Genomic DNA, 15,229 nt, shown 5'->3' on the forward strand with positions numbered 1-15,229 from the left:
AAATTTACTACAGTGGGAATTTTCTTTCATAATTTTTGGAGTTAGGGAAGTATTGATACTCTTGTATTCTTTACAGACTGTACTATTTTGACAGATTGCTGTCATGGTTGCATTGTTTGCATATGTTTGCTTGTTTAATGATTCTATTTGAGGATAGCAGTGTTAAATATGCAGAGACATTTAGTATGCAATGTTGAATAATAATTTTAGTGATTTGTTACAGTAGAAAATGATAAAGTTTTGCATTGGTTTATACTAACCTATCTCACGAGTTCTTGTTGAGTTTGGTGTGGATGAAGCTTTTGAGAAATAGAGAAACCATGATATGAGAGGAATTAAGGAGACACAAAAGTTCAAGCTTGGAGATGCCCAAGGCACCCCAAGATAACATTTCAAGAAGTCTCAAGCATCTAAGCTTGGGGATGCCCCGGTAGGCATCCCACCTTTCTTCAACAATTATTGGTTAGTATCGGTTGAGCCTAAGTTTTTGCTTCTTCACGTGAGTTGTGCTATCCTTGCAATGTCATTTTATTTTGTTTTGATTGCTGTTTGAATACAATACCAAGATCTGAAATTCTTAAATGAGAGAGAGTCTTCGCATAGTTACATAATTATTTAGCTACTCATTGATCTTCACTTATATCTTTTTGGGGTAGTTTGTCATTTACTCGTGTGCTTCACTTATATCTTATGAGTAAATTGTTGAATGAGTTGATTGTCATAAATCTGAAATTATATATGTTTCATTTGCTTATCCCATGTGGAGTAATGACTTCACATCTAAGAAGTAGAGGTTGTAAATTTATTGAAGGTTAGCAAGCATTGTATTGGTCATTTGAACAATTCATGAAAGAATATCGAAGGAAGAGAGATTCCACATGTAAATATACTACCCTAGACATCTTTTATAATTGGGAGCACTCATTAAGTATGACATGCTAAAGAGTTGATGTTGGACAAGGAAGACAATGTAATGGGTTATGTTTTCCGACATCTCAGTTAAAGTATATTGTCATGGATCATTCAAACATGTTGAGCTTGCCTTTCCCCCTCATGCTAGCCAAAATTCCTTGCACCAAGTAGAGATACTACTTGTGCTTTCAAATATCCTTAAACCCAGTTTTTCCATGAGAGTCCACTATACCTACCTATGGATTGAGTAAGATCCTTCAAGTAAGTTGTCATCGGTGCAAGCAATAAAAATTGCTCTCTAAATATGTATGATCTTTTGGTGTGAAGAAAATATCTTTATACGATCTTGTTATGGAAGCAATAAAAGTGATGGACTGTATAATAAAGGTCCATATACAAGTGGCAATATAAAGTGACGTTCACTCGCATTAAGATTTTGTGCATCCAACCCTAAAAGCGCATGACAACCTCTGCTTCCCTCTGCGAAGGGCCTATATTTTACTTTATGTCTTTTACTTTATGCAAGAGTCAAGGTGATCTTCACCTTTCCCTTGTTCATTTTATCCTTTGGCAAGCACCTCGTGTTGGGAAGATCCTGATATATATATCCAATTGGATGTAAGTTAGCATGAACTATTATTGTTGACATCACCCAAAGGTGAATACGTTGGGAGGCAACACTATAAGCCCCTATCTTTCTCAGTGTCCGATTAAAACTCCATAACAACTAGTATTGCGTGAGTGTTAGCAATTGTAGAAGACTATATGATAGTTGAGTATGTGGAGTTTGCTAAATTAAAGCTCTGACGTAGACCCTTCCTGAAAATAAGATGAATTGCAATTGTTTGATGACTAAGAATGAAGTTTGCTAGTTTTCAAGCAAGTTTATGGTCTATGCTTTAACATGTGAATTGTTTGTTACTTGTTCATGAGAAGTTTCATGAGATGAATTACTGTTATGACATATAATCATGCTATAAAAGGTGATTGAAATTATCATTGATCAAACTTGTGCACCTGCTAGCATTCACACTTCATAAATTCTTTATTTTATCATTTACCTACTCGAGGACGAGTAGGAATTAAGCTTGGGGATGCTGATATGTCTCCAATGTATCTATAATTTATGAAGCATTCATGCTATTATCCTATCTGTTTTGAATGATTACGGGCTTTATTACACAGTTTTATATTACTTTTGGGACTAACCTATTAACCGGAGGCCCAGCCCATATTGCTGTTTTATTGCCTATTTCAGTATTTCGAAGAAAAGGAATATCAAACGGAGTCCAAACGGAATGAAACCTTCGGGAAACTTTTTTTTGAAACGAACGTGACCCAGGAGACTTGGAGTGCAAGCCAGGGGATCATCAAGGAGGCCACGAGACAGGGGGCGCGACCACCCCCTGGGCGTGCCCTACCCTCTCGTGGGCCCCTCGAGACTCACCCGACCGACTTCTTTTGCCTATATAAGCCTACGTACCCTAAAAACATTGATGGAGAAGATAGATCGGGAGTTCTGCCGCCGCAAGCCTCTGTAGCCACCAAAAACCTCTCGGGAGCCTGTTCTGGCATCCTGCCGGAGGGGGAACCCATCACCGGTGGCCATGTTCGTCATCCCGGCGCTATCCATGACGAGGAGGGAGTAGTTCACCCTCGGGGCCGAGGGTATGTACCAGTAGCTATGTGTTTGCTCTCTCTCTATCTCGTGTTCTCTCTATGGCATGATCTTTATGTATCGCGAGCTTTGCTATTGTAGTTGGATCTGATGATGTTTCTCCCCCTCTACTCTCTTGTGATGAATTGAGTTTCCCTCTTGAAAGTTATCTTATTGGATTGAGTCTTTATTTGAGAACACTTGATGTATGTCTTGCCGTGTTTATCTGTGGTGACAATGGGATATCACGTGCCACTTGATGTATGTTTTGGTGACCAACTTGCGGGTTCCGCCCATGAACCTATGCATAGGGGTTGGCACACGTTTTCTTGACTCTCCGGTAGAAACTTTCGGGCACTCTTTGAAGTACTTTGTGTTGGTTGGATGAATCTGAGATTGTGTGATGCATATCGTATAATCATGCCCACGGATACTTGAGGTGACAATGGAGTATCTAGGTGACATTAGGGTTTTGGTTGATTTGTGTCTTAAGGTGTTATTCTAGTATGAACTCTTGAATAGATTGATCCGAAAGAATAACTTTGAGGTGGTTTCGTACCCTACCATAATCTCTTTGTTTGTTCTCCGCTATTAGTGGCTTTGGAGTGACTCTTTGTTTCATGTTGAGGGATTGTTATATGATCTAACTATGTTATTATTGTTGAGAGAACTTGCACTAGTGAAAGTATAAACCCTAGGCCTTGTTTTCTATCATTGCAATACCGTTTACGATCACTTTTATCATTAGTTACCTTGCTGTTTTTACATTTTCAGATTACAAATACCTATATCTACCATCCATATTGCACTTGTATCACCATCTCTTCGTCGAACTAGTGCACCTATACACTTTACCATTGTATTGGGTGTGTTGGGGACACAAGAGACTCTTTGTTATTTGGTTGTAGGGTTGTTTGAGAGAGACCATCTTCATCCTATGCCTCCCACGGAATTATAAACCTTAGGTCATCCACTTGAGGGAAATTTGCTACTGTCCTACAAACCTGTGCACTTGCAGGCCCAACAACGTCTACAAGAAGAAGGTTGCGTAGTAGACATCAAGCTCTTTTCTGGCGCCGTTGCTGGGGAGGCTAGGTAAGCGGCTCCCACACCCCGTCAACTAAGCTCTTTTCTGGCACCGTTGCCGGGGAGGTGAGTGCTTGAAGGTATATCTTTATATCTTGCAATCGAATCTTTTTGTTTCTTGTTTTATCACTAGTTTAGTTTATAAAAGAAAAACTACAAAAAATGGAGTTAAGCTTGTCTCATATGCTTCATCGTTTTAATATCTTTCGTGAGGAAGGTGCCTTAGGTCGTGATCTTTCACTCAGTGATGCCGTTGGAGTTGATGGAGTCACTTTATCTTCCAAGCCTTCCGTTGTTATCATTTATAGATGGCCTTAAGCCATATTCATTGTAATAAGTTCTCTTTTGAGACATTCGATGTAATAAGTGTGTGATTGCTACTCTATTATAAGTCCTTCAAGTACTGTGCGTGTCAGCATTACCGATCCAGGGATGACACTGATGCACAGAGATCAGACTGTTTGAGGTCTGGTCGCTACAGTGATGGCTGCTCATCTTTTTGCTGGGACATCGAAGCTGCACCAGAGACGGACAGGAGGGCTGCGACGGCGAGTGTACAGTATGTTACAACTGGCGGTGGCAAGGGCCACAACGGCGTGGTTTGATGCGTAGATCACGAACGGATTGCGAGACGGTGGGCATGGTGAAGGCGACGGCCGCGAAGGCGCCGGTGATGCATCGACGGCCATGGCGAGATGGCGTGTTGCCGCCGAAGAGGCAGCCTGCAGGGGGCAGTTTGTCTACAGAAGGTCAACGATGTGCCCATCTCTCTCGATCTGATCTGAGACGAAGCAGTGGGGAAGGGAAAAGATGACGTGGGATTCTGATCTAACGGCCACAGGTGGAGTCATCCAGTGGTCCTGGTAGGTCCTGGTAGCTCCAGCGATCCATTTATGGACTGGTGCAAGCATCTCGGAGTTGGAATATACGGTTTGATGAGGTGATCAAAGCATATGGTTTTATACAGACTTTTGGAGAAGCCTGCATTTACACAAAAGTGAGTGGGAGCTCTGTAGCATTTCTAATATTATATGTGAATGACATATTGTTGATTGAAAATAGAATTTCTAGATAGCATAAAAGGATACTTGAATACGAGTTTTTCAATGAAAGACCTCGGTGAAGCTGCTTATATATTGGGCATCAAGATCTATAGGGATAGATCAAGACGCTTAATAGGACTTTCACAAAATATATACCTTGGCAAAATTTTGAAGAAGTTCAAAATAGATCAGTCAAAGAAAGGGTTCTTGTCTGTGTTGCAAGGTGTGAAGTTGAGTAAGACTCAAAACCCGACCACGGCAGAAAATAGAAAGAGAATGAAACTCATTTCCTATGCCTCAGTCGTAGGTTCTATAAAGTATGGTATGATGTGTATCAGACCTATTGTGTACCTTGCCATCAGTTTGGCAAGGGGGTACGTGAAGGAAATATGCCCTAGGGGCAATAATAAAGTTGTTATTTATATTTTGTTATATCATGATAAATGTTTATTATTCACGCTAGAATTGTATTAACCGGCAACTTAGTGCATGTGAGAATACATAGACAAAACAATGTTGGAAATATGCCCTAGAGGCAATAATAAATTGGTTATTATTATTATATTTCCTTATTCATGATAATCGTTTATTATCCATGCTATAATTGTATTGATAGGAAACTTAGATACATGTGTGGGTACATAGACAACACCATGTCCCTAGTAAGCCTCTAGTTGACTAGCTCGTTGATCAACAGATGGTTACGGTTTCCTGACCATGGACATTGGATGTCGTTGATAACAGGATCACATCATTAGGAGAATGATGTGATGGACAAGACCCAATCCTGAGCCTAGCACAAAGATCGTAGTTCGTATGCTAAAGCTTTTCTAATGTCAAGTATCATTTCCTTAGACCATGAGATTGTGCAACTCCCGGATACCGTAAGAATGCTTTGGGTGTACTAAACGTCACAACGTCACTGGGTGGCTATAAAGGTGCACTACAGGTATCTCCGAAAGTGTCTGTTGGGTTGGGACAAATCGAGACTGGGATTTGTCACTCCGGTTAACGGAGAGGTATCTCTGGGCCCACTCGGTAGGACATCATCATAATGTGCACAATGTGACCAAGGGGTTGATCACGGGATGATGTGTTACGGAACGAGTAAAGAGACTTGCCGGTAACGAGATTGAACAAGGTATCGGCATACCGACGATCGAATCTCGGGCAAGTACAATACCGCTAGACAAAGGGAATTGTATACGGGATCGATTGAGTCCTTGACATCGTGGTTCATCCGATGAGATCATCGTGGAATATGTGGGAGCCAACATGGGTATCCAGATCCCGCTGTTGGTTATTGACCGGAGAACGTCTCGGTCATGTCTGCATGGTTCCCGAACCCGTAGGGTCTACACACTTAAGGTTCGATGACGCTAGGGTTATAAAGGAAGTTTGTATGTGGTTACCGAATGTTTTTCGGAGTCCCGGATGAGATCCCGGACGTCACGAGGAGTTCCGAAATGGTCCGGAGGTAAAGATTTATATATGGGAAGTCCCGTTTTGGTCACTGGAAAAGTTTCAGGTTTTATCGGTAACGTACCGGGACCACCGGGAGGGTCCCGGGGGTCCACCAAGTGGGGCCACCGGCCCCGGAGGGCTGCATGGGCCAAGTGTGGGAGGGGACCAGCCCCAGGTGGGCTGGTGCGCCCGCCCACAAGGGCCCAAGGCGCCTAGGGTTTGGGGAGGGGGCGCCCCACCTTGCTTGGGGGCAAGTTTCCCCCTCTCCACCCCTTGGCCGCCCCCTAGATGGGATCTAGGGCTGGCCGCTGCCCCCTAGGGGTGGAAACCTAGGTGGGAGCGCAGCCCCCTCTCCCCCTATATATAGTGGACGCATAGGAGCAGCCCAATACATGAGTTTCTTCTCCTGTTGGCGCAGCCCTACCTCTCTTTCTCCTCATATCTTGCGGTGCTTGGTGAAGCCCTGCTGGACTACCACGCTCCTCCATCACCACCACGCCGTTGTGCTACTGCTGGATGGAGTCTTCCTCAACCTCTCCCTCTCACCTTGCTGGATCAAGGCATGGGAGACGTCACCGGGCTGTACGTGTGTTGAACGCGGAGGTGCCGTCCATTCGGCACTAGGATCTCCGGTGATTTGGATCACGACGAGTACGACTCCTTCAACCCCGTTCTCTTGAACGCTTCCGCTTAGCGATCTACAAGGGTATGTAGATGCACTCTCCTTCCCCTCGTTATTGGTTTCTCCATAGATAGATCTTGGTGACACGTAGGAAAATTTTGAATTTCTGCTACGTTCCCCAACAGTGGCATCATGAGCTAGGTCTATTGCGTAGATTCTTTGCACGAATAGAACACAAAGTAGTTGTGGGCGTTGATTTTGTTCAATATGCTTAGCGTTACTAGTCCAATCTTGTTTCGACGGTATTGTGGGATGAAGTGGCCCGGACCGACCTTACACGTACACTTACGTGAGACAGGTTCCACCGACTGACATGCACTTGGTGCATAAGGTGGCTAGCGGGTGCCAGTCTCTCCCACTTTTGTCGGAACGGATTCGATGAAAAGGGTCCTTATGAAGGGTAAATATCAATTGGCATATCACGTTGTGGTTTTGCGTAGGTAAGAAACGTTCTTGCTAGAAACCCATAGCAGCCACGTAAAACATGCAAACAACAATTAGAGGACGTCTAACTTGTTTTTGCAGGGTATGCTATGTGATGTGATATGGCCAAGAAGAATGTGATGAATGATATGTGATGTATGAGATTGATCATGTTCTTGTAATAGGAATCACGACTTGCATGTCGATGAGTATGACAACCGGCAGGAGCCATAGGAGTTGTCTTAATTTATTGTATGACTTGCGTGTCATTGAACAACGCCATGTAATTACTTTACTTTATTGCTAACCGGTAGCCATAGTAGTAGAAGTAATAGTTGGCGAGACAACTTCATGAAGACACGATGATGGAGATCATGGTGTCATGCCGGTGACGATGATGATCATGGAGCCCCCAAGATGGAGATCAAAAGGAGCAATATAATATTGGCCATATCATGTCACTATTTGATTGCATGTGATGTTTATCATGTTTATGCATCTTATTTGCTTAGAACGACGGTAGTAAATAAGAAGATCCCTCATTAAAATTTCAAGAAAGTGTTCCCCCTAACTGTCCACCGTTGCGAAAGTTCGTCGTTTCGAAGCACCACGTGATAATCGGGTGTGATAGATTCTTACGTTCACATACAACGGGTGTAAGCCAGATTTACACACGCAAAACACTTAGGTTGACTTGACGAGCCTAGCATGTATAGACATGGCCTCGGAACACAAGAGACCGAAAGGTCGAGCATGAGTCGTATGGTGGATACGATCAACATGAAGATGTTCACCGATGATGACTAGTTCGTCTCACGTGATGATCGGACACGGCCTAGTTGACTCGGATCATGTAATCACTTAGATGACTAGAGGGATGTCTATCTGAGTGGGAGTTCATGAGATGAACTTAATTATCCTGAACATAGTCAAAAGATCTTTGCAAATTATGTCGTAAGCTCGCTCTTTAGTTCCACTGTTTAGATATGTTCCTAGAGAAAATATAGTTGAAAGTTGACAGTAGCGATTATGCGGACAGTAGAAAGCTTATGTCCTTAATGCACCGCTTAGTGTGCTGAACCCCAATCGTCGTCTGTGGATGTTGCGAACATCAGACATACACGTTTTGATAACTACGTGATATTTCAGTTAAACGGTTTAGAGTTGAGGCACCAAAGACGTTTTTTTGAAACGTCGCGGAACATATAAGATGTTTCGAGGGCTGAAATTGGGATTTCAGGCTCGTGCCCACGTCAAGAGGTACAAGACCTCCGACAATTTTCTTAGCCTGCAAACTAACGGAGAAAAGCTCAATCGTTGAGATTGTGCTCAGATTGTCTGAGTGCAACAATCACTTGAATCAAGTGGGAGTTGATCTTCTAGATGAGATAGTGATCTTTCTCCAAAATCATTGCCACAAAGCTGCTAGTGCTTCGTGATGAACTATAACATATCAGGGATAGATGATCCTTGAGGTATTCACGATGTTTGACACCGCGAAAGTAGAAATCAAGAAGGAGCATCAATTGTTGATGGTTGGTTAAACCACTAGTTTCAAGAAAGGCAAGGGTAATAAGGGATACTTCATGAGACGGCAAATCAGCTGCTGCTCCAGTGAAGAAACCCAAGGTTGAACCTAAACCCGAGACTAAGTGCTTCTGTAACAAGAGGAACAGCCACTGGAGCGGGATTACCCTAGATACTTGGTAGATAAGAAGGCTGGCAAGGTCGATAGAAGTATATTGGATATACATTATGTTAATGTGTACTTTACTAGTACTCCTAGTAGCACCAGGGTATTAGATACCGGTTCGGTTGCTAAGTGTTAGTAACTCGAAATAAAAGCTACGGAATAAACGGAGACTAGCTAAAGGTGAGCTGATGATATGTGTTGGAAGTGTTTCCATGGTTGATGTGATCAAGCATCGCACACTCCCTCTACCATCGAGATTGGTGTAAAAACCTAAATAATTGTCATTTGGTGTTTGCGTTGAGCATAGACATGACTGGATTATGTCTATCGCAATACGGCTATTCATTTAAGGAGAATAATGGTTACTCTATTTATTTGAATAATACCTTCAATGGTCTTGCACCTAGAGGAATGGTTTATTGAATCTCAATCGTAGTGATACACATTTTCATGCCAAAAAGGATATAAGATAGTAATGATAGTACCTCTTACTTGTGGCACTGCCATGTAAGTCATATTGGTGTAAAACGCATGATGAAGCTCCATGTTGATGGATCTTTGGACTCACTCGTTTTTGAAAAGTTTGAGACATTTAAACCATGTCTATTGGTGTATACGCATGAAGAAACTCCATGCAGATGGATCATTTGGACTCACTTGATTTTGAATCACTTGAGATATGCAAATCATACCACATAGGCAAGATGACTGAAAAGCCTCAGTTTCAGTAAGATGGAACAAGATAGCAACTTGTTGGAAGTAACACACTTTGATGTGTGCAGTCCAATGAGTGCTGAGGCATGCAGTGAATATCGTTATGTTTTACTTCACAGATGATTTAAGTAGGTACTATATATTTACTTGATGAAACACAAGTCTGAATTATTGAAGGGTTCAAGTAATTTCAGAGTGAAGTTGAAGGTCATTGTGACAAGAGGATAAAATGTCTATGATATGATCATAGAGATGAGTATCTGAGTTACGAGCTTTGGCACACAATTAAGACATTGTGGAAATTGTTTCACAATTAATACCACCTGGAACACCATAGTGTGATGCTGTGTCCGAACATCATAGTTGCACCCTATTGTATATGGTGCGTACCATGATATCTCTTATCGAATTACCACTATCGTTCATGGGTTAGGCATTAGAGACAAGCGCACTCACTTTAAATAGGGTACCACATAATTCCGTTGAGACGACACCGAACTATGGTTTGGAGAAACCTAAGTTGTTGTTTCTTAAAAGTTTGGGGCTGCGACGCTTATGTGAAAAGGTTTCAGGTTGATAAGCTCGAACCCAAAGCGGATAAAATGCATCTTCATAGGACACCCAAAACAGTTGGGTATGCCTCCTAATTCAGATCCGAAAGCAATAGGGATTGTTTCTTGAATCGGGTCCTTTCTCGAGAAAAGTTTGTCTCGAAAATTGAGTGGGAGGATGGTGGAGACTTGATGAGGTTATTGAACCATCACTTCAACTAGTGTGTAGCAGGGCACAAGAAGTTGTTCCTGTGGCACCTACACCAACTGAAGTAGAAGCTTATGATAGTGATCATGAAGTTTTGGATCAAGTCACTACTGTACCTCGTAGGGTGACAAGGATGCGTACTACTTCAGAGTGGTACAGTAATCCTGTCTTGAAGGTCATGTTGCTAGACAACAATGAACCTACGAGCTATGGAGAAGCGATGGTGGGCCCAAATTCCGACAAATGGTTAGAAGCCATGAAATCCGAGATAGGATCCATGTATCAGAACAAAGCATGGACTTTGGTGGACTTGCCCGATGATCGGCAAGCCATTGAGATAAATGGATCTTTAAGAAGAAGACAGACGTGGATGGTAATGTCACCGTCTATGAAGCTCGACTTGTGGCGAAGAGTTTTTCACAAGTTCAAGGAGTTGACTACGATGAGATTTTCTCATCCGTAGCGATGCTTAAGTCTGTTGGAATCATGTTAGCATTAGCTGCATTTATGAAATCTGGCAGATGGATGTCAAGACAAGTTTCCTCACCAGTTTTCGTAAGGAAAGGTTGTATGTGATACAATCAGAAAGGTTTTGTCGATCCTAAGGATGCTAAAAGGTATGCTAGCTCCAGCGATCCTTCCATCGACTGGAGTAAGCATCTCGGAGTTGGAATATGCACTTTGATAAGATGATCAAAGATTTTGGGTTTATACAAAGTTTGTGAGAAACTTGTGTTTCCAAAGAAGTGAGTGGGAGCACTATAGAATTTCTGATGAGTATATGTTGTTGACATATTGATGATCAGAAATGATGTAGAATTTTCTGTAAAGCATATAGGGTTATTTGAAAGGTGTTTTTCAATGGAAAACCTGGATTAAGCTACTTGAACATTGAGCATCAAGATCTATGAAGATGGGTCAAAACGCTTAATGGTACTTTCAAAATGAGCACATACCTTGACATGATCTTGAAGGTGTTCAAGATGGATCAGTCAAGAAGGAGTTCTTGCCTGAGTTGTAAGGTATGAAGTTAAGAGTTAAAGCTCGACCACGGCAGAAGAGAGAGAAATGACGAATGTCGTCCCCTATGCTTCAGACATAGGCTCTATAGTATGCTATGCTGTGTACCGCACCGGAAGTGTGCCTTGCCATGAGTCAGTCAAGGGGTACAAGAATAATCCAGGTATGGGGATCATTGGACAACGGTCAAAATTGTCCTTGGAGTAAATAAGGACATGTTTCTCGATTATGGAGGTGATAAAGAGTTCGGCGTAAAGGGTTACATCGATGCAAGCTTTAACACCTATCCGAGTGACTCTGAGTAGCAAACCGGATACGTATAGTGGAGCAACCATTTGGAATAGCTTCAAGTGGAGCGTGGAAGCAGCATTTACAATATGACATAGAGAATTGCGAAGTACATACGGATCTGAATGTTACAGACTCGTTGACTAAAACCTCTCTCACAAGCAAAACATGATCAAACCCCAGAACACATTGAGACTTAATCACATGGTGATGTGAACTAGTTTAGACACTAGTAAACTCTTTGGATGCTGGTCACATGGCGATGTGACCTATCAGTGTTAATCACATGGCAATGTGAACTAGATTATTGACTCTAGTGCAAGTGGGAGACTGTTGGAAATATGCCCTATAGGTAATAATAAATTGGTTATTATTATTATATTTCCTTATTCATGATAATCGTTTATTATCATGCTATAATTGTATTGATAGGAAACTCAGATACATGTGTGGGTACATAGACAACACCATGTCCCTAGTAAGCCTCTAGTTGACTAGCTCGTTGATCAACAGATGGTTACGGTTTCCTGACCATGGACATTGGATGTCGTTGATAACAGGATCACATCATTAGGAGAATGATGTGATGGACAAGACCCAATCCTGAGCCTAGCACAAAGATCGTAGTTCGTATGCTAAAGCTTTTCTAATGTCAAGTATCATTTCCTTAGACCATGAGATTGTGCAACTCCCGGATACTGTAAGAATGCTTTGGGTGTACCAAACGTCACGACGTAACTGGGTGGCTATAAAGGTGCACTACAGGTATCTCCGAAAGTGTCTGTTGGGTTGGCACGAATCGAGACTGGGATTTGTCACTCCGGTTAACGGAGAGGTATCTCTGGGCCCACTCGGTAGGACATCATCATAATGTGCACAATGTGACCAAGGGGTTGATCACGGGATGATGTGTTACGGAACGAGTAAAGAGACTTGCCGGTAACGAGATTGAACAAGGTATCGGCATACCGACGATCGAATCTCGGGCAAGTACAATACCGCTAGACAAAGGGAATTGTATACGGGATCGATTCAGTCCTTGACATCATGGTTCATCCGATGAGATCATTGTGGAATATTTGGGAGCCAACATGGGTAGCCAGATCCCGCTGTTCGTTATTGACCGGAGAACGTCTCAGTCATGTCTGCATGGTTCCCGAACCCGTAGGGTCTACACACTTAAGGTTCGATGACGCTAGGGTTATAAAGGAAGTTTGTATGTGGTTACCGAATGTTGTTCGGAGTCCCGGATGAGATCCCGGACGTCACGAGGAGTTCCGGAATGGTCCGGAGGTAAAGATTTATATATGGGAAGTCCTGTTTTGGTCACCGGAAAAGTTTCGGGTTTTATCGGTAACGTACCGGGACCACCGGGAGGGTCCTGGGGGTCCACCAAGTGGGGCCACCGGCCCCGGAGGGCTGCATGGGCCAAGTGTGGGAGGGGACCAGCCCCAGGTGGGCTGGTGCGCCCCCCCACAAGGGCCCTAGGCGCCTAGGGTTTGGGGAGGGGGCGCCCCACCTTGCTTGGGGGGCAAGTTTCCCCCTCTCCACCCCTTGGCCGCCCTCCTAGATGGGATCTAGGGCTGGCCGCCGCCCCCTAGGGGTGGAAACCTAGGTGGGGGTGCAGCCCCCTCTCCCCTATATATAGTGGAGGCATAGGAGCAGCCCAATACATGAGTTTCTTCTCCTGTTGGCGCAGCCCTACCTCTCTTTCTCCTCATATCTTGCGGTGCTTGGCGAAGCCCTGCTGGACTACCACGCTCCTCCATCACCACCACGCTGTTGTGCTGCTGCTGGATGGAGTCTTCCTCAACCTCTCCCTCTCACCTTGCTAGATCAAGGCATGGGAGACGTCACCGGGCTGTACGTGTGTTGAACGCGGAGGTGCCGTCCGTTCGGCACTAGGATCTCCGGTGATTTGGATCACGACGAGTATGACTCCTTCAACCCCGTTCTCTTGAACGCTTCCGCTTAGCGATCTACAAGGGTATGTAGATGCACTCTCCTTCCCCTCGTTGTTGGTTTCTCCATAGATAGATCTTGGTGACACGTAGGAAAATTTTGAATTTCTGCTACGTTCCCCAACAAACAAAGTGTCCCTAGTATGCCTCTACTTGACTATCTCGTTATCAAAGATGGTTATGTTTCCTAACCATAGACATGTGTTGTCATTTGATGAATGGGATCACATCACTAGTGAATGATGTGCTGGACAAGACCCATCCGTTAGCTTAGCATCATGATCGTTAAGTTTTATTGATATTGCTTCTTCATGACTTATACATGTTCCTCTGACTATGAGATTATGCAACTCCCGAATACTGGAGGAACACCTTGTGTGCTATCAAACATCACAACGTAACTGAGTGATTATAAAGATGCTCTACAAGTGTCTCCGAAGGTGTTTGTTGGGTTGGCATAGATCAAGAATAGGATTTGTCACTTCGTGTATCGGAGATGTATCTTTGGGCCCTATCGGTAATGCTCACCACTATAAGCCTTGAAAGAAATGTGACTAAAGAGATAGTTATGGGATGATGCATTACGGAACGAGTAAAGAGACTTGCCGGTAATGAGATTGAACTACGTATGATGATACCGACGATCGAATCTCGGGCAAGTAACATATCGATGACAAAGGGAACAACGCATGTTGTTGTGCGGTTTGACCGATAAAGATCTTCGCAGAATATGTAGGATCCAATATGAGCATCAGGTTCCGCTATTGGTTATTGATCGGAGATGTGTCTCGATCATATCTACATAGTTCTCGAACCTGTAGGGTCCGCACGCTTAACGTTTGATGACGATTTGTATTATGAGTTATGTGTTTTGGTGACCGAAGTTTGTTCGGAGTCCCGGATGAGATCACGGACGTGCGAGGAGTCTCGAAATGGTCAAGAGGTAAAGATTGATATATTGTAAGGTTATGTTCGGACACCAGAATAGTTTTGGAGAGGTTCGGGCATTTTTGGAGTACCAGGAGGTTACTGGAACCCCCCGGGAAAGTTAATGGGCCTACATGGGCCTTAGTGGAGAGAGGAGGCAGTGGCCAGGAGGTGGCGCCCCCCCAAGCCCAATCCGAATTGGACAAGGGGTGGGGTGCAGCCCCCCTTTTTCCTTCTCCCTCTCCACTTCTTTCCCCCTTTCCCACTCCAGAAAAGGAAGGGGGAATCCTACTAGGACTGGGAGTCCTTGTAGGACTCCCCACACTTGGCGCGCCCCTTGGCCGGCCGCCTCCTCCCCTCCTCCTTTATATACGGGTGCAGGGGGCACCCCAAAGACACATCAATTGTTCTCTTTGCCGTGTGCGGTGCCCCCCTCCACAGTTTACTCCTCTGATCATAGCGTTGTAGTGGTTAGGCGAAGCCCTGCGCGGATCACATCATCAACACCGTCACCATGTCGTCGTGCTGATGAAACTCTCCCTCGACCCTCTACTGGATCAAGAGTTCGAGGGATGTCATCAAGCTGAACATGTGCTGAAC

The sequence above is a fragment of the Triticum aestivum genome, chromosome 3B (genome assembly GCF_018294505.1).
Source record: "Triticum aestivum cultivar Chinese Spring chromosome 3B, IWGSC CS RefSeq v2.1, whole genome shotgun sequence".
Classification (NCBI taxonomy): domain Eukaryota; kingdom Viridiplantae; phylum Streptophyta; class Magnoliopsida; order Poales; family Poaceae; genus Triticum; species Triticum aestivum.